The sequence below is a fragment of the Dermacentor andersoni genome, chromosome 10, assembly GCF_023375885.2.
Source record: "Dermacentor andersoni chromosome 10, qqDerAnde1_hic_scaffold, whole genome shotgun sequence".
In the NCBI taxonomy this organism is placed as follows: Eukaryota; Metazoa; Arthropoda; class Arachnida; order Ixodida; family Ixodidae; genus Dermacentor; species Dermacentor andersoni.
Window position 1 is genome coordinate 114,836,478 of NC_092823.1, and position 15,167 is coordinate 114,851,644.

The following is a 15,167-nucleotide window of genomic DNA, read 5'->3' on the forward strand; positions in this document are numbered from 1 at the left end:
GGGGGGGGGGGTCGAACGTAGTCACAATGCCTCACAAAGGCTGTCGTTTCGCCGCATACCACAATGCACCAGATCGACGACCCCCCGACCCCTCCTGTGGCGCAAAAAAGCACCCTCAGTCATGCGCTCCGAGTATCGCGTTTGAATCGCTGAGCACCGTAGATTAGTAGAAAATCAGACTAGTAGTAACGAGAGTCTAAGTAAAGCTTAAAAGAACAAGCTACGTAAAAGAACAAGAACGTAATTGATGCGTTTTCCGTCCATCAGCAAACCTTCCTGCGCTTAGAGCGGCCACAACATATTTCACTTCTTAAGCTGATTTGAGAATTGCGAGAATCATTGCAAGAAAAGAGAAGTAAAAATGATTTGAGAACACGCAATGCAAATTTATTTCTGGATCTATCACACAAAAAGAGGACAACAGCTTTTGGAAACAATATCAAGAAAGATTAGAAAACACGAATGAACGGCGGCACGAAAATGAGCGCGCTTCCCGCATCTCCAGTCCAGGAGGCAACGAACTCTATGTGTAACATTTGCACATATAAAACACAACGCGATATGCACTCTACACTGTTTATCGGTGACAGAGAAAGCACCAAACTACAGTTTGCGATAGCAATCACTGTGCCATAATATCGGTGAACGACCGAGGGAACCATAAAGTGCACACATAACGAAGATTCTCACGCTAGAATGATCAACAAAGTTTAAGTTGCATTGCTTTGCACGAAAAAGAACAAGAGCACAACCACCTGATGGAACAAAACAGGCAGTCTTCCAGATGCAGGCTGTACGTTAACATTACATTAGAAATTGTGCTGGTATGCACCAGAGCTTGCAGCGCATGAAATGCTGCTGTCAAAGTGTGAACTCACAGGAAATGGCACCACTCCTGCGGTCGCCTTCACATGTTTGGGACCGACCGCGCACCACAGCATGACAATGCACTAAAAGACGCTGCACGCTTACGCATCAAAGCGGTACGGAACAATTAACGCAGAAAGTTGGGCTAGTTGGTGTTGATGCATTTGCTGTGACGTAGTTACTAGCGCTAACAAGACTAAAGTAAAAAAAAAAGGTGGGACAGAACAGAGCGCTAGGCTTCAACGGCAAGTCTAGCCCTCCGTCCTGTCCCACATTTTTTACCCGCTCTGCTTGTTAGCGCTAATAACTATGTCACAGGAAAGGAGGTAATTGAGCACAGAAAAATACTGATGCAACCTGGTTCGCTGTCTTCAAGCATTTCCCTTTTTCAAGCTATAGTTGAAGCTTCTAGATTTACATTCAATAATCCAAAACCTTATTCTACCTTGCTCAGTAATTCTATTGTCCAATGTTGTCATTCCCCAAAAGTTTAATAGTCTAAAGCATAGCTGAGCTACAGCCTTTGGCGCCACTACTGAGAAGATTATGGGTTCAGTGACGCTTTCCGCGAAGGAAACACGTTCTGTAACGAAACTGTGCTGCTTGCATTTCATACATTTTGCAACATTGTAGTCTAGTGGGAACACTAAATTGTGGGGTTTTACGTGCCAAAACCACGATCTGATTATGAGGCACGCCGTAGTGGGGGACTCCGGAAAATTGGAGCCCCTGGCAGACGTTAATGTTCTTGACACAGTCAAATGTCTGTTAAAATTCATGAATGTTCAGGATACGCGGAAAGTTACGAGTGCAGTACGCAAATTGCCACCTGGCAATGGCAGATGTACCCCGTTTCAGAAACGCTAACACATTGAAGCAAACAAGCACACGTGTCTGGAATTGGAATCGCCCGTCGCCGAGGCGGAGCTAAAATGTCACCAAGCCACCATTCACCCACACCTGGCATTACCCAAGCTTGTGGACTGCACAGTAGACGCAACCGATCCAGGACAAGGACACACGACCACATGGAAGGCCGCTGTCCTCAAAGAACAGACGTAAGTCGTAGCTGTCCGTGGCTAGGTGTCGAAGCGCGGGCAAGGCCTTTGGCAGGTCGTCCAAGCATCTGGGCTCAAGTTCCAACGCGCGTAGCGACCGGTTCGTGTCCAAGCTCAGGTGCTCGAGGCGCAGAAATGGCAGGCGTCTACCAAACTGGAGGCTCTATTGCAGAAATTCGAAGCACATGTTGTCGTCGTCGAAGCACGCAGTGCGAAGCGTGAAGCGGGTGGCACTCAAGAATGAGGCAAAAGCGACGTCGACGACATGCATACACATGGCGACGTATTCCAGATTAGGAAATGCATCCGCCTCCACTGCTGTGTCTTCTCTAGAGCCCACGCAGGCCGTTAGCCTCAGAATTTTGAGCTTAGCACAGAGCCTACCGATCGTGGAGAGACGCAAACCGCCAAATAGCACTAGACCCAGCTCCTCCAGGCCTGGCAGTCTTTTAAGCATCCTCTCCAGTTCCGCATTCATGTCGGTGTAGGCAACGTCGTGAGTGAGTGCAACCGTGAGGCTGCGGAGGCTGCGAAAAGCTGACAACTTGGCGAGTGCTTCCGGCGAGGTAACCATCCCCTGCAAGTACCGCGCGCATCATTGGGACCATTATTCAAGAAAACAAACGTGCTTTATGACACGTCTCCTTTTGCTGCACCGCTGCGATTTACAAATGAGAGCTAGTTGGATTAGGCGAACACTTGAAATTGAAACGGCTGGAGGACAGAGAACACTGTACTGTCATTTGTTCCGTGTTAGGTCCCGTGATGACACCGTTACATAGCATAGACATGAGCTCTTACCTCCAACTTTTCGAGGGAGAGAAAGTTTTTCGCAGCAAGTGCGACGTCAGCTGCTGTCGCTGCGGCCGGTAGCCCTACGCATGACATGGCCCGAGAGCAGAGATAGAGGTGGCTGAAGTCCTTGGCTCTTGGACGCTCCGGTGAGGAGTGCACGCCATACGGCGCCATGACGCAATCCAGGACCCAAACAGAGTCGATGCGATGCACCTGAAGCGTGATAAACAGATAATTATCAGGTATTTGCCGCCGTTAGCATTTTTCAGTTCACTTGAGGTGGAAAAGGCTCCGCACCGGGATCCGCAAGACATTATCCTGCGCATTGTGGGCCTATAACATCCGCCTGTGAATTTCCTAACCCCTTCACTGCCTAGACATTTCGCAGGCGTTTGATAAAGTGCCACACAGGAAGTTTTTACACAAGTTGGAATGCTTGGGTCTTCCGTTAAATATTATTAAATAGATTGGTGCCTACCTTCGGGTGAAGCGGCAGTTTGTACATGTTTTTAATCGCTTTTCAGAAATCTCACATGTTATTTCCGGAGTGCCTCACGGAAGTGTTTAGGGACCGTTATTGTTCTTGATTTATATAAATGACACGGCAGAATTGATTCATGGTGGTGTCTGCATTCGACTGTTCGCGGATGACTGCGTTGGTTTCAAGGAAATCAGTAATCCAAATGATCATGCGATATTACAAGAAAACCCACAGGCTATTGGAGGCTGGTGTTTTCAAAGGGACGTGGAATACAGAAAGTTTACTTTTGCGTGTTACGAGAAAGAGAACACGTCGCACGTTTACATACTCAATTAACAGCGTGACATAGAGGAATTAGATAAAAGCAAGTATCTCGGTATCATTTTAAATAACAAACTTACCTGGTCACCACATATATCGGCTATTTGTACTTCAGCGCTACGAAAATTGTGGTTTCTGAAAAGTAAACTTAGAAGTGCGCCTCCTAACGTTAAACTCCAGCATATAGTACACGCGATAGGGCTACGCTCGAATATGCTTCCATTGTATGGGACCCCCCAAACAAAAATGACATTCGAGAGCTAGAGCGTGTGCAAAGCAGGGTGCATCATATTCAATAAATATAAAATGACTGACTCATCCTCCTTACTTATGCAGCAGCATAACATCCCATCTTTACAATCCCGCCGAAAAGTGTATAGGCCGGTTTTTCTTCAAGACATCCTTGCAGTAAACATAAAAATAAGTATACCAAATTGCGTGCGTCCCCACTATAGTAGGAAAACCAGACACTCCCATAGCAGGACACTTGCCCCAATTTTCGCAAGGACGAATTCATATAACAGTGTCGGACTGCAATGGTCTACCCTCCACTGTTTTTTATTCAGAAGATGTTGTACGTGACCTAGAACGCCTGTATTGTGAATGTAATTAGTGTGCCACGTCTTGCATTCTTTGTTTTTTCTTTCCTGCCTGATTGTTACTTGCTTGTTGTGAATCTGTTTATTGCTCGTACGCCATTCCTGCATGGGTCACACGGTGGTCTGCTGTATAGATAAAAAAAATAATAAAAATAATCGTCTTGCACGCTTGCCTGCGTTGTGCTTCATTTCACACTGATACTGTGACTCCAATGGTCCCTGCGTGTTATATCCATGAGCTGCCCAAGTGGTCTACATACATTTAATTTCTACTGCAATAACGCGTACATTTATTCGATGTCAATTCATAGCGATGATTGCGTCTTCAAGTTACAGAAGGCATTTCCCTGTCAATCCCTCGAAGACAGCCTTCTAGCTGCCATTCAAGATGCTTTGCTTTCCTCGAAGTTCCGATTCCATACGACTGAACCACAGAGCAATACAGCTAGGCAGCATGCTAACGTAGGCACTGCAAAGGCCGATGCGTATAAGGGAAACTTCATGGCAGACGAAAAATTTCTTACTTGTGGTCATAAGGCAGCGTAATTAGAGAAGCAGTGGGAACTATACAATTGCATTTAAATGTGTTTTGCTACTAGCGATGCATGCTAGGAATGTCTATCTTTCGACCATTATAACCCATGCATTTTTTCACATGAGGGAGGGGGGGCGTGCATGAAGCGCGATGGCTGTCCGCGGGATCGAATCCCGGCCACGGCGGCCACATTTCGATGGAGGCGAAATGCAAACACACCCGTGTACTTAGATTTACGTCAATTTGGAAATTAATTCGGAGCCCTCCAAAACAGCGTGCCTCATAATCTGATCGTGGTTTTGACCCTAAAACCCCATAATATTTAATACTTCTCTCGTGCCAGAGCCAACCAGCTGCTTGAGATGGTTGGCGCAGTCGTCACGTGCCGGCATCTCGCGTTTTTTTTTTCTTTTTATATCGCAACATCTACCGCTTTGACACGCCATGTGATAGCAGAACCTTTGAGATCGGCCCACATTATCCGGTCCTTTCCACGTAGCAGCTCACGCTACGTAGGAACGGTGCAGTATTTGACAGCCTTTTTAATTGGCCCAAGTCCAACAGGCTTTAAGTTTACAGGTTTTACGTTTACAGGCTTTACGAACAGGCTTTACGAACAGGCTTTAGCAGAACAGGCTTTACGTGCGTAAGCACACAGCACAAGGCATACCTATTGGTCTATACATGTCCAAGACTTCGTCGCAGATGGCGCCACAATGCTTGTATCTCCAACCTACTCTCGTCCATTATCCACGACCAATGTAGAACCGAACCATGCTCATGCCGTGAACTCGCCTCGAACGTTAGGTGCATAAATCATGAAGTCGTCGTCATGCGATCGTTGTCACCGCCTTCGTGGCTGTTTTTGTCGCAGACACGCTCGCGTCACACAAAACTGCTCGCCTTGCGCGAACGCTTTAGTCCACCTGGTAATGCTTTGGGGAATCACAAACGATGTTGGATAGCTCATGGGGGAAATTAGCCCAGCAAAACGACAACGCACGCAGGAAGGGAAGACGAACACATGCGCTACTCTCAAATGTTCAATTGCGGAAAGTATCTTGCATACAAGTCAAATTTCTAAGCATGCGCACAAAATACACAAAGAGCGCAAGCATAAAACTAGTACGTCAAAGACGGTCGCACAAGAAATCGAACTCTTGCATAAAGCAGCGTGATTGACGTCTCACTTATACAACGGTCTCTGTTCTTTTAATGCGAACAGCATTATTTGCCAGCTTCAGCCAATTGTGAACCTATCTTTCCAACTAGCCTCTTACGCCGACTCAGTGACCCAAGTTGCCAATCTACTTGGGGTACTAGGTGTGTACTCCTGCACGTGATTCCCTCGTTGTCGTTGCATTGTTTCGTTCCAGCTTCGTGATCTTGCTCTTGTCATGTGCCACAGTCGTCACACCTTCTACCCCGACCCAGTGGTCCCAGTTGTATAATACCTTGGGAGGCAAACCATGGGCTCATGGTCGTGATTCCCTCGTGGCCGCTGCATTGCCGTCATTCCAGCCTTGTCATCCGAGACTCGTTACGCCATCGCCGTCCCGCCATCGTCTTCATGCAGATATCATCATCTCGTTGCTCTCATGTTATCGTTACGTTGTCGTCGTCATTCTATCGTAACTACATTGTCGTCACACAGTCACTGTCACGCATTTGTTGTCCTACTGTTGTTGGGATGCCGTTGCATCGCGCTCATCCCACTCTGGTCATGCCGTCGTCGTCCTGCCATCGTCGTCACTATCGTTTCACTATCGTCATGACTTCCGTATTGTCATTCCATTGTCGTCACGCCGAAGTCGTCGTACGACTTTCGTCAATTCATCGACGTCACTCCTTTTTCGCCATTCTATCCTAATCATGCTGTGGTCCTCCAACCATTATTTTTCCTGCCTTTGTCATGCCATCGTGTCATGCCATCGTATCACCTTCACACAAACGCTATCATGCATCCATTTTCATGCCGTCCTCATCATGCCATCTTGGTGTCATGCCATCGTCATCATTCCCGCTTCTCCATCCAGTTGTGATACCGTGGTGTTAACGCCATCGCCGCCATACAGTCGTCGTCAGCTCATTGTTCTCATGTCGCTGTTGTTTTCCCGTTGTCATCATCATACGATCGTCATAGTTTAAGAACGGACACGTCATTGTCGTCAAGCCGTCATCCCTATAGGTTTTTGTCGTTCCATCAGTATCCCTCCTACTTCATCATTCGATCGCCACTGGCGTCGTATAGTCATCGTCGTGCCTCCATGCACATGCGCAACCTTGGCAAGCGAGTGCCATAGCAAAGTGGGACTAAATCGCAAGGTTGTAGGTAGCCGAAGCAACGAAATCCTCAAAGTTACCACTAACGTGTGAAGTAAACGTGACTTCGGGAATATGGCACATCACTGTATTGTTAGATTGCTATTCCCATTACTGTCGGCAGTCATGGTGAGAATAGTTCTGCCGTAATTATTTTATAAAGGCTACCAAAGCAAGTCTTGAGTAAGCGTTACCGCTCCTCCACAGAATGGTTCTCTTCCACAAACAAGGCTCACAACTACACATGGTAACGTGGGCCACCATATGTGCGCCCTAGCCCTCTTTCTAGCTTACTTATTGCGCATGCACTCTCAAGCGGTCGATCAGGCTACGTTCGGTTTGGCCGATATACACATTACCGCAACACATGACGATGGCATAAACCACCCTTGAAGCCCTTAACGAAGGGCTTCTCATGCCTTGTGCCACAGCCTCTTCTGCTGTCAGAGAAAATTCATGGACACAGTTTAGAAAGTTTATTGGGGGCAGAAAAACATCTAGAGGTAAACCATAAGGGATCGCCATTTCCTTAAAGTTCTGTGAAACTTTATCTACATATGTTATAACCTCTGGCCTAAACTTCCCAGGTTTGGCCTCTGCCCTTACCCTCCGTGCTATGAAAGGAAAAAATTACCATCCACCCGAGTGCAGCACGAAGCTAAAAAGGAAGCCCACACAGCTTTTGTTTGGGACTTGGTGCTAAATTCGAGTGGATGACTATTTTTTACCTTTCATGAAACTTCCTCCGCCTTGCGGGATAACTCATAACTGATTTGCCACACTTCGTGCTCCGTGCTTCAGTTATTGCAGCCGTGTCTCGGTTACAACATTCACGGCTGACAAAGGGCTGCCAGATTCCAAAAGGCAGCCTACTTGGCTAGTGAAGCTGCAGCGCATTTGGTATGATGACAATTTGCGGAGAGCAAATTCTTCGCCAAGCGTAGCTACTGCTCCGCTCACCACTATGGAATGCGCAGAATTAAAGGACAATAGTTGCTTGAAAGCACGCAGCTGTTAAGCCCAGAAGACGCGACATTCACCAAAACAAACGTTTAAAAATTTATCGGATGTTGTATGCCAGCTATGGCAAGTGACACTGGATGTCCAGCTACCTTCAAAATGCTTCTCATGACATCAATTCTCGAAGTGTGCGTAATGTGCTTTTTATTTTGTATTTCGCGAGACTAAGGCCCAAACAATGAAACGTTCCTTTCCTTCGAGCACTTCCTAACCTTACGTGAGGCCTCCTTACAGCAAAGGACGGATGGAGGAAGCAAGCGTACTCTGAAAGCTCCCTTCACCCGTCCTCACGTAAGGAGCGGTTGCCGCATGCCTGGGTTCGAGATTATCTCATAAAATCTTTACGCGAACACCATTATTCTATAAAAGAATGTTGTATCGTCGCACAATCTCTAAATTGAAGAGCTAATATAGAGAAGCGTGGATGCTTTCTTCTAGTTTTGTTTACTAAAATTTTAAGAAAGTAGCACATTACCGTGCAAAACTTTATGTGCTCCATCAACGCTAGCACGCCGGCGTCGTGCGACGCCTAGCCACCTCGACGTGGAAGGCTGCATTTCCACGTATGACCGCATAAATTCCCACAGCAAATGGGATCCGACGATTATGTTCGCTAACTTGGTGTTCTGCCGACAAGGTACCGCGACGGTGTGGTATGATAAACGCGAGGAAGAGCATAACGACTGGCACACGTACAAGCAGAAGCTGAGGGACTTGTTCGGCCATCGCACCGGGCGGAAGAGCGCCGCTAAGAAAAAGCAAGCGATCTGCGCCCAAATGTCCAAAGAATCATTCGTCTCTTCCATCCAGGGCGTCTTGCCACTGTGCTGTAAGGCCGATAGCGATATGGCTAAGTCATACATGGTTGGGCGTGTACTCAAGGGGATTGCTGACGATCCTTTCAAACTGATCATGTGCAGAAATTGTGAGTGCACAATGCTCAATTACCAATGTCCATCCACTGCTCAGCGGTATCCTGTACGCTACCGAAATCCAGCGGAGTGGCGAACCGCATACGATCGGCCAATCTGTTTTGCCGGCCGGCGTAACGCTGACGTTGCTCGCCACTATAATAACCGTAATGTATCCTCCCCTCTGACCGCCATTGGCCAGTTATCAGCCAGTGTCGTTACCAGCCTCCATTTCAAGCACAACAGCCAAGCAATGACGCCCGTGCCGCCTGGAACAGTCCCTCGTCGTCATTCCGACGTCACCAGTCCCGTTTGGCACCAGCTGGTCGACCATCGTGCCTGTCGCCGCAGGCTCGTCGGCCACCGTAGCCGATACGGCCCTGACGCCCGTCTCCGGAAAACTAAGCGATGCAGCTTCCGGAGATTACGCTGCATTGACGAGTTGACCGCAAAACCGTGTGATTACTTTACCGACCAAACAGAATTTTATGGGCGTTACAATGGATGGCGTCACTGTCCGAGCACTCATTGACATTGGCGTGCACATATCCAAGATGAGTACCCAGTTTCGCCGACGTCTAAACAAAGATGTCACACCCGTTGCATCACTAACCCTCCGCGTCGCCGAAGAAGGAAGGAACGCCTATACCGTGCTTGGTATTTGCATTGCTCTCATTGGCATTGCGGGGAGATTAACCACTGATTTGTTTGCCGTTTTGGAACATTGTCCCAACTGCGTTATACTCGGCTAAAGACTTCTTATCGTCCCATTCAGCCCTCTTTGGATGCGCTACTCAGCAGTCAGCTTCAACTGCTCCATGACTGCTATAGTCCACCAACCACACAACCACGGTTGTGCTCACCCGAATACAACCGCCTGTCGCCTCAAGCCACTACGTACGCCACTCTAATGTCGTTTCCACCTCTTCCTGACGGCTTCTATGTGCTTAGTCGCACTACCGACATACTGCTTGAAAGAAATTTGGCCGTTCACCATACCATGCTCACTTTTACAGGCAGTCAGGCTTCGCTCCTAATCCTTAATTTTAACTGCTCCACACCAATTGTTCCCAGAGGCATTTGGTCGGGCGACATCTCCCGTGTCAACGATTACGAGATATCAGTGCTTGACGCCGAAAATCCGTCGCCCTCTAAAGGAGCCTCCGATTCTCCGACTCTGGTCACAGATGAACTTGGCAAGATGATTGCACTTCACCTTCTTCCTGCACAAGCTGCTGACCTCCGATGTGTCTTGGAAACGTACGGTGAAATTTTCTACCTTGACGGCCGTCCTTTAGCCCACACATCAGTGGTGAGCCATCGAACTTACACTGGAGACGCCAATCCGATACGCCGCCGCCCGTACCATGTTTAACATGCTGAACGACAAGTGATACAGCGAGAAGTCGATAACATGTTGGCTAAAAACGTTATCGAGCAATCTTGCAATCCGTGCGCGTCACCTGTAGTCCATATCAAGGACGGCAGTTGGCGCTTTTTTGTGGATTACAGACACCGCAGCATATAGATGGCGCGTTGGAGTGCTTGCACGGAGCCGAGTACATTCCGTCCATAGACCTCAGATCAGACTATTGGCAAATCTCGGTTGATGACATGGAACGTGAGAAAACTGCCTTCGTAACGCTTGACCGCCTCTACCAATTCAAGGTTATGCTCGCTCGGCCTTTGTAATGCCCCGGCAACCTTCTAAATAATGATGGACTCCTTACTTCGCGGCTATGAATGGTCCACATGACTGTGTTATCTAGACGATACGATAGACTTTTCACGAACTTTTGCGAGTCATCTAACGCGTCTGTCGGCCATTCCTGCTGTGTTCCGACGCACCGGCCTGCAATTGAGCTCGTCCAAGTGCCACCATGGACGTCGTCAAATTACCGCGGCGAGCCTCTCCTCCTCTCCGGCTTCTGCGATACGGCGCGGCGCTGCTTGAATGTGTTGCCGTCGCGTGCTGGGGAACAATTTGGACGCATTTTAGCTCGTTCCACATAAAATTTACGGGATGACGCTTAATACGAAACAGTCGTAGAACCACTGTGCAGCCATTTGGCGCAGCGTGTTACAGTTGGCGTCTGGCACCACGTGCAGAAAGGAATTTAACCCGACCTTCTTCCACCATGCGTCGTCGAAATGAGGCGCGACTTCGCCTGTTACGGTGGGCGTCCAGCACCACGTGCAGAAAGGAATTTCACCTGACCTTCTTTCACTATGCCTCGTCGAAACGAGGCGTGACTTCTGTTGCGGTGGGCGTGCAGCACCTCCTGCAGAAAGGACTTTCTCTCACCCGACCTTTCACCCACCATGCCTCGTCGAAATGAAACGTGACTTCCTAATTCGCCATGACCATTTCGAATGTCTGCCGGTCGGGCGAAAGCCCCGCAGTGTTTACAGGCCTTTTTTTGTGTGTGTGCGAGTTTAGAAGGACCCTTTCCTCAAACGGTCAAACTCTACAGGAGAACTTCAACGAACCAGCAACGCACAAAAGAGACGGACAAGCGTCTACGATTCCAGGAGGCGGGACGCCCTCCTCCTTGCTAGTCTCGGTATAACCAGAGGAGGAGGGGCCCTCTTTCTGTGCCGGTCACGTGACGTCGACGGAAGCGAGATCCCTCCCACGATTGTAGAGAGCCTATTTAAGGGGCTCCGAAATGTACTTTTGAGCACTTCATTCTCTTTTCTTCAATTTTATCAACCTTCGAATGAACCGTGCAAGTTTCGCACTAGAAATCGTCTCGTCCTTGCTCGGTCGCCATGGTCTACCGGATGCCTGCAGCCCGCCGACAACGCCACGCTACCCAATAGTAATGTTGGTCGAGCTTCGATAGGCAGGCGTCGTTACAACTTGGCAGCAGTACGATACGCTACCCTGGAGTACGCAACAAGCGGTAACTACAGTATGCGGAAATTTCTGTTCGCTGCGCAAACATGCGACGCGTATTATCAGCCGTAATGTGTGTTCGTGTTCTGAACTTTTTGTCTCTGTCGGTTTTCACTCTTCGAAGAGAACCAGCCTCAGTGAATTGCCAGCTTGAATGGGAAAATGGCCTCATTTGTGGTCGCTTGGCGTAAGAACAAAACATGACTGCTTTTGTACGGTCAGGTTAATACAACTTCGAAATCTCTAAGCGCCAATTGTTAAATCTGCGTCAGCGTCAGGCATCATTATCATGGATTTAAAGTCTATTAAACCTGAAATGACTGCGTATGTCTAGGTTAGCCTACTGTTTGACGCCGATATGACGTCGCTTATATAGAGGTCACTTAGCTTCGTAAACCAGCATCATACGTATACGTTTTGCACTTCTGCATTGTTTTCCGCCCCTGAATATCAGTAATATTCAGGGGGATCAGATAAAAAGGATTCGGCGGCTATTTGCGAAGATGAAATTTCCATAAAACGCTGAGAGTATCGTCGAGGACCGCAGGAGGTATACAGAACAAGAATAATGGGTCTTCATCCTTTTCTTTCGAAGAAAGAACACACGCACGCACGCACCAACGCACGCACACGCACACACGTTGGCTAACGCCGCAATAAGACCTCGCATAGTGATGCCGGATGCTTGGACCAGCCGCTGCGTTATAAATTAACAGATCTATAAGCGAGCATGCGCTATTGCTTTCCGCAGCCGCTCGTTTGACCACTCGACAAGTGTGATTTGCATTGTACGGTACGCTGTTATTAGCAACCAACACTATTGTTATTCCTGGACGGAAACTTCGCCCAAAAAACAATGAAGTCACGCGACGTACCTGCAGATAACAGTGAACTCTTGTCAGAGTAAACAGCACAACTTATTCCGCAGCACAACGGCACCCCCGCTATTATGATCATGTTATTACATCGTAACTACTCACTGCTGCTAAAACACTGCTCAGAACGTGATAACGCTGCAGTAAGGTCACATTCGTGGAACCTATATGAAGGAATGCGCGAATGATCCCCGAGGTTGCTTGTAACTCAAACACGCGCGCACACATCGTGCTGGGTTCTCCATCCGCCACAACTTGGCCAGCAGAAACGACAGTCATACCGCCTTAAATCACTTATGTACGTCCCACAGAACCGTTTCCCACTTAGACGATGCCACGTCATACTAGACAGACTACGCGAACACGAAAAAAAAAAAAAAAAGACAACCACCACAGACGCCCGCCGAGCGTATACCCGGCCTACAATACGGAGCGCTCGCCGAAGCCAGCATGCCGACTGCCCATAGATGGCGCCACTGCCTACGCAATACGGCGGCGCCCATCAAAAAGTCAATAGGACCTATGTAGTCATCGAATAGTCTCAAATAAACACCACATATATGATTAAAGGAGAATAGCGCCCGAGCGGCAAACTTTGCGTCTATTCGCGGGCTTCTTTCACGTTCGGAAAAACACTTTCTTGTAGCGCTTATTGCGCAACAGAAGGCTGTGTCGGAAGTTTTTCATGTTAGTGCACAATTTTCCAGTAGACAATTTTTTCATCTAATTATATTTCATAAGTTTATAATTAATGAAGACTAATTATGTAATTAAGCTGAAAGTAAAAATTTATCTGGGTATCTTCAAGCGACGGCAAACAACATTACATTGCTTCTGTCCAGGTGCGCGGCATCTGTACATTTTTAAATCTTCGTGCAGGATAGTTGGGACAGCCGGTATGCATAAATTTCATTTGTAGAGACTCACGACGATGCTCTTTCACGCTCCATGAGCACACAGGCACTTAAGCACGGAATTAAATACTTCCAAGTTGGCAGTGCATCTGCATGATATAGGCAGTAGAGGAGCCAAAAAAAAACCACGGTAGCGTGGCTTCGCATTCCAGCCAGCCAACGTATCGCCGCTTAATAATCAAACTTGTGCATCGTGTCGTTGAGAAACGGAACGCCCGGAGTGAGTAAGCGACCAGTCAACCTCGTATGTTGTTGTCGAGGAAAGCAGAAGCAGCGATTTACCGCTTCTGAGCAGCAACTTCTGCCAGTCGTGACATAGAACAGTCGATCGCGAAACGCTATGGAATCTGCGTAGTCCGTGAGCATTGAAATTGACAGCAAACAAGCGAACTTACGCGTAAATCGTTGGGTTATGACGTCGCCAGTTGTCACGCTGACGAGATGATGGGAGACGTCGGCACCGCGTGGAACAACATGCCATAGTAAATGGCTCCGACCGGTCCACCGCAGAGACGGCAGACGGAAACAACGACGACTCCGAAAGAATGAGCCTCGATTCGAGCACAGTACGAACACTCTATGCCCACTACAGCCAGCCCATGAGCGCCAGCGGTGGAGTGCAGATTCAGCCGCTTCGACAGTTTCTCATCCCGCTTACCACGGTATCGAAGTCAGCGCCTTCGCCGGCGGCGAACTCAATACAAGAAGACATGCCCTTTGAGTTACCGTGGTTGCAGCGTCTGCCATACGCGCTGGCCTTGAATGTGGCATCAACTATCAGACGAGTCGGCGCCACTGCGGTCGGCACCCGTGGAGGTTGGCTGCGTGTTGGCGTCGCGCTCGGCGTGCTCCAAGGCGCAGCGCTTCCCGTTTGCTGCCGAGTGGCAGTAGCTTGAGTATGCGCGCAGCGCAGATCATTCGCGTAGCGCTAATGAATCAGGCTGTGCCTTCTGTTCATCCACTGTGAGCAGCACGTTTATAAAACCGTCGCCATCGTCAAATGGAAATAAGAGATCGCTAAGCACGGCTGGAGAGCAAATACGCTACGCAAAGTAAGGATAGTTACATACTTACCCCGTAATCACGGCGTACTAAAATTCCATTCATATTCAATTCATTGTAGCTTCTTAGTTCTTACTGGCTATCTTTCGGGCTCATAGATCAAAGGCCGCGTCTTCGCCTGTATTCTTCGTCTTCTCTTTTTCTATCTCTTCAACAGGCAGGTGGGCAGAGTATCTGTTTTGGAGACAATTGCAAGTCCGTTTTTCCTTCTCTTCGTGGTGTCAACCCGAAGTGAAGGAAAACCTCACACACCGAAGACAACACCTTCGCTCAGCGCAGGACGCACCTGCATCTATCGATGCAGGTGCGTCCTGCATCGATCCGTACTCCGTATCTATCCGTATCTATATATCCTGCATCTATCCGTATCCGTATTTGCGTCCACAGACAAAGGAGAGAATCATCGAAAACATTCGAGCAACTTCGATAGACCCAGGCGCGTCCTGCGCTGAGCGATAACGTTTAAACTTTGTTAACCGGTGGGTGAAACAGCGGTCACCCGAGAAAG

At 48.3% G+C, this 15,167-nt stretch overlaps 1 long non-coding RNA gene across 1 annotated transcript; it reads right to left on the bottom strand.

Annotated features, from left to right (window-relative positions):
• Nucleotides 1-361: 361 nt before the first annotated feature.
• LOC129380310 (uncharacterized) lies at nucleotides 362-2,927 on the bottom strand. The gene is made up of 2 exons (XR_011890480.1): nucleotides 2,727-2,927; nucleotides 362-2,502 (listed from the first exon to the last, which is right to left on the bottom strand). It is a non-coding gene; the product is annotated as an uncharacterized lncRNA (long non-coding RNA).
• Between the last annotated feature and the right edge of the window lie 12,240 nt (nucleotides 2,928-15,167).